The 15410-nt window shown below is 38.6% G+C and overlaps 1 protein-coding gene across 2 annotated transcripts in view; it reads right to left on the bottom strand.

The window, feature by feature from the left end:
• PIK3C2G (phosphatidylinositol-4-phosphate 3-kinase catalytic subunit type 2 gamma) overlaps positions 1–15410 on the bottom strand; it is a 419361-nt gene that overhangs the window by 8104 nt on the left and 395847 nt on the right. The gene's annotated exons all lie outside the window — the stretch shown is intronic.

The raw sequence follows: 15410 nt of genomic DNA, 5'->3' as shown, positions 1-15410 counted from the left end.
TTAAGTGTTGTGTCAGTGAACTATATTTAAAGTCCATTACATATAATTACTTTAATTTTTTACTGTAAAACTTAAATTTGCATTTTGACAGATATAGTCAAGAGACAAATATTAGCCACAGGTAGAGACAAAAACTAAGTGCCTCAGGATGCTGTATGCCACTTTTGAAAATTACACAATTCAAGTTCAACGTATAAAATGAGATGTAGCATTTAATAATAGGTATATGTATATTATATAGTATCACATTTTAAAACAAAATATAATTAAAATATTAATTAGAGTGATTAATATACTTACAAGATTTTTAAATGATTATAATAATTTTATCATCTAAATTGTTCTAAATTATATTGGATAATCCCTTTTAAGTTGTGTTCTATGGTGCTCCAAAAGTTACCTAAGGAGTTGCCTGAATAGTAAGGGCAAATGAGTAGATCTCTGGACCTCCACTCCCCAATTCTTCCTTAACCTCTCCCCTCCTCAGCTCCCCGATCCTGGCTTCAGAACTTGTTTCCTCCTTTTCTATCTTGCCTTCAAATCTGTTATGGATATGTTATTTTCTAAATCAATCATGTGAAGAATGACTCCACTGTTTCAAAAATTTGGAAACCACCATACTTGAAAGAAATGGATTTTATCTTCATGATCTTGACCAACTGTAGAGTAAATGGTACTAAAACTCTGAGTGTCTAGTTTGATAAAATGAGAATAATTTGTATAATTTATATTTAAAGCAGATGATTTAAAAGTAAAACTTGAGGAATTAAGTGCTTGTTTACTAATTCTGTTAAATCAGTAATTTTCAGGAAATACATTTTAATGCTCTGAAACACAGTGATATTCACATGTGAAAAGGCAGTGTGCCCCCACCACCTAGCTCCATTAGCTTTAATTTTACATCTTTCTTCAGAACTCAAAAAAGCATATTTGAAAGCCAGAAAATATGATATATATTATTATAGGACTAACTTTTATTCAGTTCTAAATTACATATTAAAAATTATATCATTAGGGAGCATGGGTTTTTATTATAATTATTGACAAATAAGATAAAATATATCTGGACATACCCATTTGTCAATATGTTAAGAATGAGGACCTGTGCTTTAGTGGAGCACAAGGTATAACTCTGCAATTTGATATCCTCCCCCAGGAGGGGGAGCACTGAAATCTATCAATGGTATAATGAAATATTCGGTGACACAGAAAGAAGTTGCTATTAATATTTGGGAGCAGATTTTTCTTTTTTTGGTGAGAAGAATGAAGTGGTAAAGTGTTTCTGCTCTGTGTAACTCTCTGTCTTACCTGCCTTAGAACTTGAACTTGAGGATATCCTGCTTATAATCCCTGTATACTGCAACTTGGTAGGTAAAACATGTTTCTGGAAATGGATTTTCTGATTGCAAATATGGGCCCCAAATTTGCCAGCTATGTGGCTTTAGGCAGATATGATGGTTAGTTTTGTACGCCAATATGGTTGGGTCATGGGATACCCAGATATCTGGTTAAACATTATTCCTAGGTGTGTCTGTAAGGGTATTATGTGGCTCAAGCACTGCATGAATGACCTAAAGCTTCTATGTGTGCACTGAAGGAGACCCTTATCTCCTGTGCTGTAGGGGTGAGACGGCTTAACAACAAATGCAGAATCTCATCTTGACGCTGGTTGGATTACAATGCAAGTTGAACTCCAAGTTTCACAAAGTGTCTACTGTTAAAGTGAAGCACTGATGAGATTCTGTAAGGTGAGATGGGTTGTATAGCAAGTCCCTGATCAAGTTTGGGACCTGGAGCTCCTAAATTCTGATGATCTTCTTTTCTAGTGGAAGTGGCCTCCTTGTCCCCAGTGGTATCTGCTTCTCCATTTCACTGTCACCCTCTGAGAGAATCAGCTCTGCACTGTCTGAGCAGACAGTGATGGCCTCCTCTGAGGAAGCTGCTATGCAAGACAATTTTAATTCTCCTGAGAACTCCCTACCTCTACCCCATCTCTCATCTCTCTCTGCTTCTAGCCCTATAACCAAACTCAAGTCCCAGATGATCCCTAAAGGTGAGGTTCAAAGTGTGATCCATAAAGATGTGTGCTACACTCCAAAAGAATTACTTGAGTTTTCTAACTCGTGCAGACAGAAACTTGGGTAACAGGTGTAGGAATGGATAATAAGGGTGTGAAATTATGGTAAAAAGAACATGAAGTTGTATTAAGTTAATTTTTTTTGTTGTTCTGGGCTCACTAAGCAGAGATTCTTCATTTAATATTGAAGCTTGGGGAATCAGAAAGGGTTCTAACAGTTTGTTGGGTTGGGTGACACATGGACCAAAAGGTGGACAGGCTGGACCTGCCTTGATTTAACGTAGAGGAAGGGATTAAAAGCATAGGGAGAGTGGAATGTTAGCGTGGCTTCATCATGTAAGACCTCCTCACCCACATTGACAGTAGTCAGAAGACACAATTTTCAACACTATGAGAAGTAAATTTGTGAGGGGAAGCCCAGCATCCTTGAAGAGCTCTGTGATCACTCTTCTCTGTGGACCAAGCCTCACAGTAGGAACTGCAGTCACTGAATTGGGAAACCTAAATTCAATGGAGGTAATTAGACTCCAGTCTGGCAGAGGCCAAGTTGCCTTGCTAAACTGCCAAGGTCAGGGTGGGTGTGGTTACCATAGCAGACAGCAGGGCCGAAGCAGCTATCAGAATGGTCTGATTCCTGCAGACTCATGACATAGGCTAGCTTTTATGTGTTCCTTGAAGTCAAATCAATAGGAAGACTACTAAATTCTTATTTGAATTTTTTGTAAGCAAAAAAAAAAAAAAAAAAAAAAAAAACTAGGTCAAGTGAACAAAATCTAATCTGAATCATAAAAACAAGAGTCACAGCCTCTCAATTAATTCCTAGACTGAAGTCAGCTTACAGATCCAGAACCCCTTGAATGAAGGAAAGACTGGGTCCCCTTGAGGAAGGACTCTTAGACACTACCCAAAATTTATATTGTTAATATTTCTCCAAAGGGACCTATGGGTTTTTACCAGGGTAACTGTGTCCTGGGGGAAAGGATATAATCAGATCTTTTGGGAACTACTGAACACTGGCTCTGAGCTGACACTGAATTCAAGAGACTCAAAATGTCACTGTGGACCATCAATCAGAACAGGGGGCTTATAGAGGTCGGGTGATCAATAGAATTTTAGCTCATATCTGTCACACAGTGGGCCCAGTGGTTTCTCAAACTGAGTCTATGGTTACTTGTTCAATTCTGGAAGGCATAATTAGAATAGACTAGCAGCTAGCAGAGTCTTCACATCGGTTTTCTGACCTGTGAAATGAGGGCTATTATGGTGAAAAAGGTGAAGTGGGAGCCACTGGCATTGCCTCTATTTAGGAAAATAATAAACCAAGCCATATTACTGGGGGGATTTCAGAGATTAGTACAACTATCAAGGACTTGAAAGACACAGGGCTTGGGGGTGAATCCCACTACATCCCCACTCAATTTGCCTATTTCACCATATGGATGAATCTTGGAGAATGAGAGTGGATTATCATAAGCTTAACCAAGTGATAACTCCAATTCCAATTGCTGTACCAGTGGTCTTCACTGCTTAAGCAAATTGACATATCTCCTGATACCTGGTATGCAGCTATTGATCTGGCAAATGCTATTTTTATCAATACTTGTTAACAAAGACCACCAGAAGCAGTTTGCTTTCAGCTGACAAGACCAGCAATTCACCTTCACTGTCCTACCTCAGGGGTACATCAACTCTGCAGCTCTATGTCATAATTTAGTTCACATGATAACACACTAGTTCATTACACTGATGATATCATGCTAACTATAGACTTATTTGTGAGACTTGTGCATTTCAGAGGGTGGGAAATAAAGCTGACTAATCTTCAGAGGACTTCTGTCTCAGTGAAACTTTAAGAGGTCCAGTGGTGTGGAGCATGTTGATACATCCATTCTAAGATAAAGGATAAGTTGTTGCAGCTGGCTTCTCCTACAACCAAGAAAGAGGCACAATGCCTAGTGGGCCTATGGGATTTTGGAGGCAACATACTCCTTATTTGGGTGTGTTAGCCTGGCTCGTTTGCTGAGTGACCTGCAAAGCCGCTTGTTTTGAGTGGGTCTCAGAACGAGAGAAGGCTCTGCAACAGGTCCAAGCTGCTGTGCAAGCTGCTTTGCCACATGGGTTATATGATCCAATAGATCTAACAGTGCTTAAAGTGTCAGTGGCAGAAAAGATGATGTTTGAAGCCTTTGGCAAGTTCTTATAGTGAATTTCAGCATGGGCCCTTAGGATTTTGGAGCAGAGGGCTGCTGTCCTATGCAGATAACCAATCTCCTTTTGAGAAATAGCTCTTGACCTACTACTAGGCCTTAGTAGTGACTGAATGCTCAACTGTGGGCCACCATGTTGCCATGTGCCCTGAGCTGCCCATCACAAATTGAATGTCATCTCACTCATGAAGCAATGAAGGTGGGTGTGCATCACAATACTCCATCATCAAATGAAATTGGTATATGCATAATCAGGCCTGAACTGGCCTTGATGACATGGCACAATAAGTTACATGAAGAAGTGACCCAAGTGCCTGTGGTTTCCATTGCTGCTGCACTGACTTCTTCCTTCCAGCCTGCACCCATGGCCTCATGAAGAGTTCCCTGTGGTCAGTTGACAGAAGAAGAGAAAGAAGAATGAGGCCTGGTTTACATATAGTTCTGCAAGATATGCAAGCACCACCTGAAAGTCAACAGCTATAGAACTACAGCTTCTTTATAAGACATCCCTAAAGGACAATGGTGAAGGATAATCCTCCCAGTGGGCAGAATTTCAAGCAGTGCACCTGCTTGTTCACTTTGCTTGGAAGGAGAAATGACCAGATGTGCAATTATACACCGATCCATGGGTTGCAGCCAATGGTTTGGCTGGGTGGTCAGGGGCTTAGAAAGAATGTGATTGGAAAATTGGTGACAAGAAGATTAGGGAGAAAGCATGTGGATAGATCTCTCTAAATGAGCAAAAAAATGTGAAGATATTCATGTCCCATGTGAATGCTCATGAAGGATGACCTCATGAGAGGATTTTAATAATCAAGTGGATAAGATGAGCCATTCTGTGGATATTCATTAGCCTCTTTCCTTAGTCACCCCTGTCATTGCCCAGTGGTTTTGTGAATGAAGTGGTCATGCTGGTAGAGATGGAGATTTTGCCTGAGCTCAGCAACATGGACTTTTATTCATCAAGACTGACCTGGCTACAGCCACTGCTGAGTGCCCAAAATGTCAACAGCAGAGACTGAGATGGCATCTGTCCCCATGCCAGTAAGCTATCTGATGGCAGGTTGATTACTTTGGACTGGTTCCATCATGAAAAGGTGGTATTTTTTTCTTACTGGAATAAATACTATGAATACAGATTTGCCTTCCTTGTGCAATGCTTTTGTCAGAACTACTGTCCATGGAGTTGTAGAATGCCTTATCCATCACAGTATTCCACATGGTCATTGCTTATGATTATGGGACTCACATCACAGCACAATGGCAATGGGCCTATATTCATGGACTTCACTTGTCTTACTATGTTCCCCACCCTCCTGAAGCATCTGGCCTCTACAAAATGATGAAATGGGCTTTAAAGACTTAGTTACAGTACAGGCTAGGTGGTGATACCTGGCCAGGTTGAAGCAATATTCTCCAAAAGGCTATGTATGGTCTGAACCAGTATCCAATATATGGCACTGTTTATCTGATAGTCAAGATTCACAGGTACAGGAATAAAGGAGTAGAAATGGGAATGGCACCACACACTATTATGCCCAGTGAATCACAAGCAACTTCTTGTTTCCTGTTCCTATACCCTTATACTCTACTGGCCTAGAGCTCTTAGTTTCACTAAACCAAATTATAAAACCAGAGAGGAATGTTTCCACTGGGAGACGCGACAATGATTGCATTGAATTGGATGTTAATACTTCTACTCAGCCACACTGGGCTCCTCATGCCTCTGAATCACCAGGCAAAAAGGGAGTTACAGTTCTGGCTATGGTGATTGATCCTGACTAACAAGGGCAAATTGGACTACTACTCCACAATGGAATTAAGGAAGAGTACTTCTGGAGTACAGGCAATCACTTAGGACAACTCTTAGTATTACCATGCCCTGTAATTAAGGTCAACAGAATACTAGAACAACCTACTCCAGGCAGGATTACTAATGGCCTAGACCTATCATGAAGGTTTGGGTCACCCCATCAGGTAAAGAAACATGAACAGCAGAGGTATATGTTGAAGGCAAATAGAATAAAGGATGGAAGTAGGTAGCTATAAATACCAACTATGACAACATGACCAGTTACAGAGATGAATATTTTAAGTTTCATGAGTATTTCCTCCTTATTTTGTAATGAACATTTAGTATGAATGTATAGCAAGTATCTTTGTTTTCTTTCCTCTTTTATTCTCTCATCATATAACAGGTGTTTATGTATCTATTTGTTATGTTATTTTTATGTTATTACAACATGCTTTGTATTATCATAGTATTTCAGTATTATTAATTTTACATCACAGTATTTAAACTGTGAAATATCAAGCAGAAGAGTAAACATCACTCAAGGACTTTACCTCTCTTTTTGAGGAAGGCGTTAGTATGTTTTCGGTTGTATGCAGCAGAGTTGTATCATGTTTGGCAGAATTATGACATTATTGTCTTTATTTGGAGAGTAAGTACTATTAAAAAGATATATATGAGTGACAAGTTGACAAGGAGTGAACTTGTGATGGTTAATTTAATGCGTCAACTTGACTCATTCACAGGATGCCCAGATATCAGGTTAAATATTATTTCAAATATCAGGTTAAACACACTGTGTGTCTGTGAGGGGGTTTCCAAAAGAGATCAGCATTTGAATCCAGAGACTCAGTAAAGTAGATTGCCACTCCCAGGGTAGGTGGGCATTACCTAATGCATCAAAGCCTGAATAGAATAAAAAAGTGAGAAAAAGATAATTTGTTCTTTCTTCCTGTTTCAGCTCGGACATCAGTCTTTTCTGGTCCCTGGACTGGGACTTACACCATTTGTACTCCTGGTTTTTAGGCCTTCAGACTTTGCCTGAATCTATACCACCAATTTTTGTGGACCCTCAGTTTGTGAACCAGCTGACTGTGAGAATTCTCCATCTCCATAATCCCAAAAGGCAATTTCTCATGCTCAATCTCTTTATGTCTATATTGATGTTTATGACTATGTTCATATCTATATCTATTTTCTATATCTCTATCTGTATCTATATCTATACTTATTATTGGTTCTGTTTTTCTGGTGAACTCTAATACAGACTGTATCTTAACTTTTCAGTGGATGTTTTCTCATATGCTAAATGGAAATAAAAATAATCACATCAGTTAGAATGGCGATCATTAAAAAATCTGGAGACGACAGACGCTGGAGAGGATGTGGAGAAGTAGGAACACTTTTACGCTGTTGGTGGGAGTGTAAATTAGTTCAACAATTGTGGAAGACAGTGTGGCGATTCCTCAAGGATCTAGAAATAGAAATTCCATTTGACCCAGCAATCCCATTATACCCAAAGGATTATAAATCATTCTATTACAAAGACACATGCATACATAGTTCATTGTGGCACTGTTTACAATAGCAAAGACCTAGAAATGACCCAAATGCCCATCAATGATACACTGGACAAGGAATATGGCACATATATACCATAGAATACTACGCAGCCATAAAAAGTGAGTTCGTGTCCTTTGTAGGGACATGGATGAACCTGGAAACCATCATTCTCAGCAAACTGACACAAAAATAGAAAATCAAACACTGCATGTTCTCACTCATAGGTGGTGTTGAACAATGAGAACACATGGACACAGGGAGGGGAGCATCACACACTGGCATCTGTTGGGTGGGTCTAGGGGAGGGATGGTGGGGGGTGGGGAGGTTGGGGAGAAAAGCCAGATATAGGTGACGGGGGGATGGAGGCAGCAAACCACCTTGCCATATAAGTACCTATGCAACAACCCTGCATGATCTGCACATGTACCCCAGAACCTAAAGTACAATAAAAAAAAAAATAAAATATAGAAATAGACACATGAGCTAGTGAACATCTATAAAAAATAATGCCTATCTCATAGGATTTTAAAGATTGAATAATATACTATGTAATATGAGGACAGTGCTTGAAACAGTAAGACTGAATAAACATTGATATTATTTTCATTTCCTAGGAATTAAACATGAATATACTATGTGCAATACAGTATCATTCATTGTTTGGAACTGATTGGATAAGGTATCTCCGATGTATTATGACATTTATGTAAAGCAGAGTTTCTCAATCTTGGTACTATTGAAACTCTGAGACAGATAATTTTTTAAATTCTTTGTTGCAGCGGCTGTTCTGTGCACTGTAGGATGTATTCATGGTATCTTTGGCATCTGCCTACTAGATGCCAGTACCATTATCCTCCCAGTTGTGACAACTGAAAATGTATTCAAATATTGTTAAATGCCATCCAGGATACAAAACTGACCCCAATGGAGAACCACTGATGCAGATGACTTCCAGGTAAGAATCTCTAGTTGATCCCTGGGATCCCACCCTAAAGATCTGTGAATATTTCCATCTGGATGTCTTCTTGGCATTCTTATACTCAATAAACTTCAACCCGAATCTATTTCTATTCCTCCTCACTGTTCCAAAACAAATTTTCCCAACAAATTAGCCTTTTGTTAGTACTACTCAGTTTTCCTGGTGCCTCCCTCATCCTTGATTTTCAAATTCACTATGTATTCATATCAAACACCTTATTTTTTGCTTTGGTTCATCTGCCACCACACATCCTTATTCCCTGACTTATTATAATTGAATTTTACCTATTTTGTAATCTTCTAATTTTCCTACACTTTTCCTTCATTCAGTCTGTATACCACTGGTATATTGAATCTTCCCATAAGATTGCTTTGATCCTGTCACTTCCCTTCTCTAAACATTCAAGGATTTCCTCACTGTATGAAGAATAAATCTCATATTACAGAAGAAGAAAAACCCTTTGTATAGAGCCTTTTCCCAGCATTAAGTAACACTCAAGGTTTGGGCTTCTATTTTCAAGTTGTTAAGTGTCTTTGCCGAGGTTCTTGAATATCATGGAGTTTTTAGAAGGATAGAACAATACAGGTTTCAGTTGAAGTTGAGAGTGCATTAGATGTAAGCAGCAGGCTTAGTTTGTCCTTTAATAGCTTTAAACACAGACATTGATTTTTCAAGTCTTTAAGAGAAACTTCTTGTTCCCCCCAGTGTTGCTGTCTTATCAACACTAATTTTTCTTCTTACTAGCATCATATCCTTTTCCTTAAAGGTCTCAAATAATTTATTAAAGAAATCACTAGCTGTCTCCTCATCAATACTTCTCATTTCACCCTTTGCCCTTATGCTTATGCAAATTAAATTTTACTTTAAAATGATTAAATAATCCCTACTTGTCTAAATGTCTTACCCTGCAATTTTTTTTTTTTTTTTTTTTTTTTTTACTCTGGCTGTGTTTTAGACCTTCACAAAGACTTAACACTCCCCTGAAGAATAATTAGGATTAGGGATACAGAATTCTCAGTCTGACTCCCAGTCTAAACAATGAGAAGTTTCCTTATGTCATCTAGAGGACTTCCTTATTCACAGTGGATTGAAATAAAGTAGCAGTACTCTTTTCTTCTAGAATTCCAGCTAATAATATTGCTGTACTAAGAAGGTAATATGCAGTCATCTAACTTTAACTCTTTTTGCTCATACCAATTGTGAATTTTATATAGTCTAGATTTGCTGTTAAAATATAATTTTTCAATGTTTTAAAAAATAGTTTATATGTATGTAATTGAAAATTATTTTGTTCCACTTTTTCCCCGACTCCACATTTCCTTGGAGCTTTGCTCCATTAGTTATTCACTACCCTAACCCCATCCCAGATCCTTCTTTCTAAGCTGTCAATATATTTCTGAATCTTCAATTAAAGTTTAACAAGTCTCACCTGAAATCAGGCTTCCTTTCATATTATTCCTTTTTGCTGTTGTTTTTGTTTGTTTGTTTTTGAGACAAAGCCCTGTTCTGCTACCTAGAATAGAGTGCAGTGGCATGGTTTCAGTTCACTGCAACTGCCGTCTCCCATGTTTGAGTGATTCACCTGCCTCAGCCTCTCAAGTGGCTGGGACTACAGGCACGAGTCACCATGACTGGCTAATTTATTGTATTTTTAGTAGAGATAGGGTTTCACCATGTTGGCCAGGCTGGTGTTGAAATCCTGACCTTAATGGATGTGACCACCTTGGCCTCCCAAAGTGCTGGAATTAAAGGCATGAGCCACCACACCTGGCCCCCTTCATCTTATTCTTTACTTTCATAGTCATGCATTCCCTTCATCATGTTCTTTTCTTTTATAGCTAATCCCCTCCTTAACATAGTGCTTGGTAGAGGATGGATACTACATAGTTATTAAATGACTGAGTGAATGAGGTGTGTATTAATAATATTTGGCTCTTTGAAAGTACTTTAAAGTTATTTGTTGAATCATTATTTGTAATGCAACATAAAAACAAAGATTTCATTGAGGTAGTTTTTCTTATCTATTGCAATATTTCTTACTGTAATACCAAGGAATAAAATGTCTATCGTAGAGTAAGGTGACTATATCTTGGGTTCATACTAGGTTTATCTTTGGGTTTACCCTGAACAGCGAGCCATCTGAAGACACATCTCTGATAGAAGTGACTTTCTCCTGCACATCATTTGGATTTTGTGGCTAATCAGGAGTAATTGTGTCAAGGTCTGCGTGTCTCAATGATCCACTTCTCAACTTTCGGCCTTATCCTATCTCTGAGACAATATTAGGCAATTACACACCAACCACCCTTTTTTATCCCCTCTACTCCCAACTGGAGCCAGACTTTATTTATAACATCATTATTCAAACTTAGTCTCAGAATGAATCCCTAGTCACCATCCTCCTCACTTTCTCTTAAAGACTTCATCTCTAACTGTGGTCCTTCCTTGGGGCCTTGTTTACTCCTCTGTGATATTCCTCCTCATCTCTCTGGGTTTCTCCACCTTAACTCCTTGAAAATCTAGGCAATGAGCTCAAGAAATTTTTAAAATCCCCTAGGAGCTGATAATGACCTGTCCATTTCTTAGGGACCTTACAGAGACTGTGAGCTAGTTACATTTTTGTGCTGCATTCCTGTGCCCTCTCTCCTATCTGTGAAAGTTCTCCCCACCTTGCCTTTTTGTTGTGGTGTACAAGGAAGAAACAAAAGGAAATAAGCACATTCCTTTTCTCTGGTGATATTAGGTTATTCACAATTTATTGGAGAGGTGATCCATGGTTAGAGCAGGGGGCTGGATCCATGTTAACACCAAACATTCTCTACAGAGGGAATTTTATGTCTTATTCACATGTGCTATGATTTTGTCAAATATATGTAGATGCTCTTGTTAACACAATTTTAATATTTTAAAAACACTGCTACGTTTATAGCAGTTTTAAAAATTATGTTTCTTAAATTATCAGATTTTTATTTTCAGAGACAGGGTCTTGCTACATTGCCTCAGCTGGCTTCCAACTCCTGGGCTCAAAAAATCCTCCCGCCTCAGCCTCCCAAGCTGCTGAAACTACAGACACATGCCACTGTGCTCAGATAAATTATAAGATATTAAAAAGGTTTAAGTGACAACTGATAGATAATTTTCTTAAGTTTTAATAATTGTCTTACTACTTAGCAAGATTGGAAGTGAAGACCTTAGGATCTTCTTAGAATTCACTAGTGAGGAGACTTCTTTCTCAACTGAAGAGAGAAATACAGGGGATTCTTAGCTTAGTTATTACTTTAGGTTGCAAAACTTAAAATGTATGATGCATATTAGTAATTCTTTGTTGACGATGTTGACCTCTAAATGGTATTGTTTTAGGTATATGAATAATTAAATACACCAATCTTCTGCTTTTGTTTCTTGCCCCAGATTGCATATAGCATTTCAAATGGCTTTCAATGCTGCTGTTGTTCTTATTGTCAACAAATTAAAGTATCTTAAAAACATGGGTAATAAAGCAAAACAGAAAAAAAGCAGTGGGGTGTTAGTACAAATACAAAGTACATTTTATTTATTTATTTATTTTTGAGATGGAGTTTCACTCTTGTAGCCAAGGCTGGAGTGCAACAGTGTGATCTTGGCTCACTGCAACCTCCGCCTCCTGAATTCAAGTGATTCTCCTGCCTCAGTCTCCTGAGTAGCTGGGACTACAGGCATGAGGCACCATGCCTGGCTAATTTTGTATTTTTAGTAGAGATGGGGTTTCTCCATGTTGGTCAGGCTGGTCTTGAATTCTCAATCACAGGTAATCCACCCATCATGGCCTCCCAAACTGCTGGGATTACAGGTGTGAGCCACCATGCCTGGCCCAACAAAGCACATTTTAAACTGTTTATAAAGTAAATGAAAGCGTCTAACATTATGGGGCATGCTAGCAAGTCTTCAGTATTCTCATATGTGTATATAAGTAAAATATTTATTTTGCATTCGTAGTAATAATAACAATAATAATAGCTGTCACATAATGACTATTTACTATATTTAAAGCACTCCATAAAAATAATCCTCAGGTCAGGATTATTGGCCTCAGTTTATTGAGGAGGTTTTTCTATAAAATCTATATTCCTAACCACTATCCTATATTCATTCACTACAAAGAAAGACAAAGAAAGAGCACTTCTAGATCAAGTTTTACCAGGAATGTGATGAAAATACAGACTTGGTTTAAAAATATCAGACACATAGGAAACTTCTGTAGATCAATCTAAAGCTTAATTGTATTTAATAGGTTATTATCTTTCCAATGAATAATTTATGAGAATTTTTCATCTTTTTTTAACTTAAATGTTTTCAATCATAGGATAACATAAGCTTTAGTGGAAACCAACTGACAATGATTAAAATACGATAGAACTATCAAAACCTGAGGTCTATGTCAGAAACAAAACAACTTAATAAAAAAGCATTTTCTCATCTACATGCCTGTCACAGTGCAATTTTTAAACTCAGGCTAGCTATCATGAAAAGAGTGTGTTTATAAAATAATGATGTATAATAAAAGCACTTGCAATATGATTTGCTGTGTGCTTCAGTTAAACAGTAGAATGACTAATGGCTGAGGAGTGATGTCAGCAAGATGGGGCAGGATAGGAGGTCATCTACTTATAACTCCTTTCAAGAATTCTGCACCCTTCCACAGGCAAAAGTCTCTTTGTGTGAGCCTTAGGATTCAGGTAAGATTTTGACCCTGGCAGAACCAAACACCTAGGGGGGTTATTTTGAGAGTTCATACCTGCACCACAGTGGGAGACCTGCTGGTCATGATCATTGGTTCAAACCTGGAAACAACCCATTCCCTAAAGAATTTGGCTACAGCCCTGTTTAGCTTTGAGCCTACAACCAAAACCATTTTCCAGTAAGTTTTGGAGGAATCACACACATTGGTGTCTTTGCAGAAAGGCTTCTACGCACACCAACACTGGTCTCCAGAGTGGAACCCAAAGTTACCCGGTAAGTTGGCTCCAGGCCCATTCAGTTGTGGTCCCAGCTTCGTACTTCTCACACAGGGAGACTACACCCATCTAAGCCTCTTGTCTTGGTTACAGTCCCTCTCTGCCACAGCCTGAGAGATATCCCACCCACACAGAGGACTGCGGGGAGATTCACCTATCTGAGCCACAGGATGGGCTCTGTTCCACAGCAAATCCTGAAGGGGCTCAATCTCAGCTCGAGCTCCTCTCACTGTAGTCAGGAAACTATCCCAAAGGAATAAGAATCTGCTGGAAGCCTTGTCCAGCTGACCCACTGAGACAGGTTTGCTGGCCTTCATTCCACAGCAGATGCTAAAAGAACCCTATCTTGTCTCCAGTTCCTCTCTGCCACAGCCTTGTAGTAATTTTGCCCATGTATAGAGAATTACTGTGAGACAAGCCAGTCTGAGCCACTAAAGGAGGCTTGCCAGCCTCTGTTCCACAGCAGATACTGAGTAAATCTCAACAACAAGCAGGCATTATCTCTGCCACACCAGGGAGGTTAATCAGTGCTCCCTGTGGCCTCAAAGCATCCCCTGCCACCAGACCTTACCCAGAAAGGGAGGCAAATCTCAACCATGTGTGTCTTTTTCAATTTTTTTTAATTTCCATAGATCATTGGGGAACAGGTGGTGTTGTTTGGTTACATGAATACGTTCTTTAGTGATGATCTGTGAGATTTTGGTGCACCCATCACCCGAGCAGTATATACTGAACCCTATTTGTAGTATTTTATTCCTCAGCCCTTTTTCATCCTTTCCTGCTGAGTTCTCAAAGTCCATTGTGTCATTCTTATGTCTTTGCATTCTCATAGCTTAGCTCCCACTTATGAGTGAGAATATACAATGCTTGCTTTTCCATTCCTGAGTTGCTTCACTCAGAATAATGGTCCCCAATGTTGTGAATGCCATTCATTTCTTTTTCTGGCTGAGTGGGCATTGCTATATATATATCTATATATATAACTCACAGTTCTATATCTATCTATCTATGTATCTATCTATGTATCTATGTATCTAATCTATCTATCTATCTATCTATCTATCTATCTATCTATCTCATCTATTCTATCTATCTATCTGTCTCAGTTTCTTTATCCATTCATTGATTGATGGACATTTGGGTTGGTTTCACGTTTTTGCAATTGCGAATTGTGCTGTTATAAACATGCGTGTTTCAAGTATCTTTTTTGTATAATGACTTCTTTTCCTCTGGATGGATACCCAGCAGTGGGATTGCTGGATTAAATGGTAGTTCCACTTTTAGTTCTTTAAGAAATCTCCACACTGCTTTCCATAGTGGTTGTACTAGTTTACACTCCCTCCAGCAGTATAGAAGTGCTTCCTGTTCATTGCATCCACGCCAACATCTACTATTTTTTTATTATGGCCCTTCTTGCAGGATTAAGGTGGTATCGATTTGTGGTTTTGATTTGCATTTTCCTGGTCATTAGTGATGTTGAGCACTTTTTCATATGTTCATTGGCCATTGGCATATCGTCTTCTGAGAATTGTCTATTCATGTCCTTAGCCCACTTTTTGATGGGATTGCTCATTTTTTTTTACTGATTTGTTTGAGTTTGTTGTAGACTCTGGACATTAGTCCTTTGTTATATGTACAGATTGTGAAGATTTGTTACCACTCTCTGCTGACTGTTCCTTTTGCCATGCAAAAGCTCTTTAGTTTAATTAAGTTCCAGGTATTTACCTTTGTTTTCATTGTATTTGTTTTTGGGATATTGATCATGAAATCATTGCCTAAACCAACATCTAGAAAGGTT

The sequence above is a fragment of the Aotus nancymaae genome, unplaced genomic scaffold (assembly GCF_030222135.1).
Source record: "Aotus nancymaae isolate 86718 unplaced genomic scaffold, 86718_ANA_hifiasm-v0.15.2.pri h1tg000016l, whole genome shotgun sequence".
Lineage (NCBI taxonomy): Eukaryota > Metazoa > Chordata > Mammalia > Primates > Aotidae > Aotus > Aotus nancymaae.
This window is presented reverse-complemented; position numbering and strand designations above follow the sequence as displayed.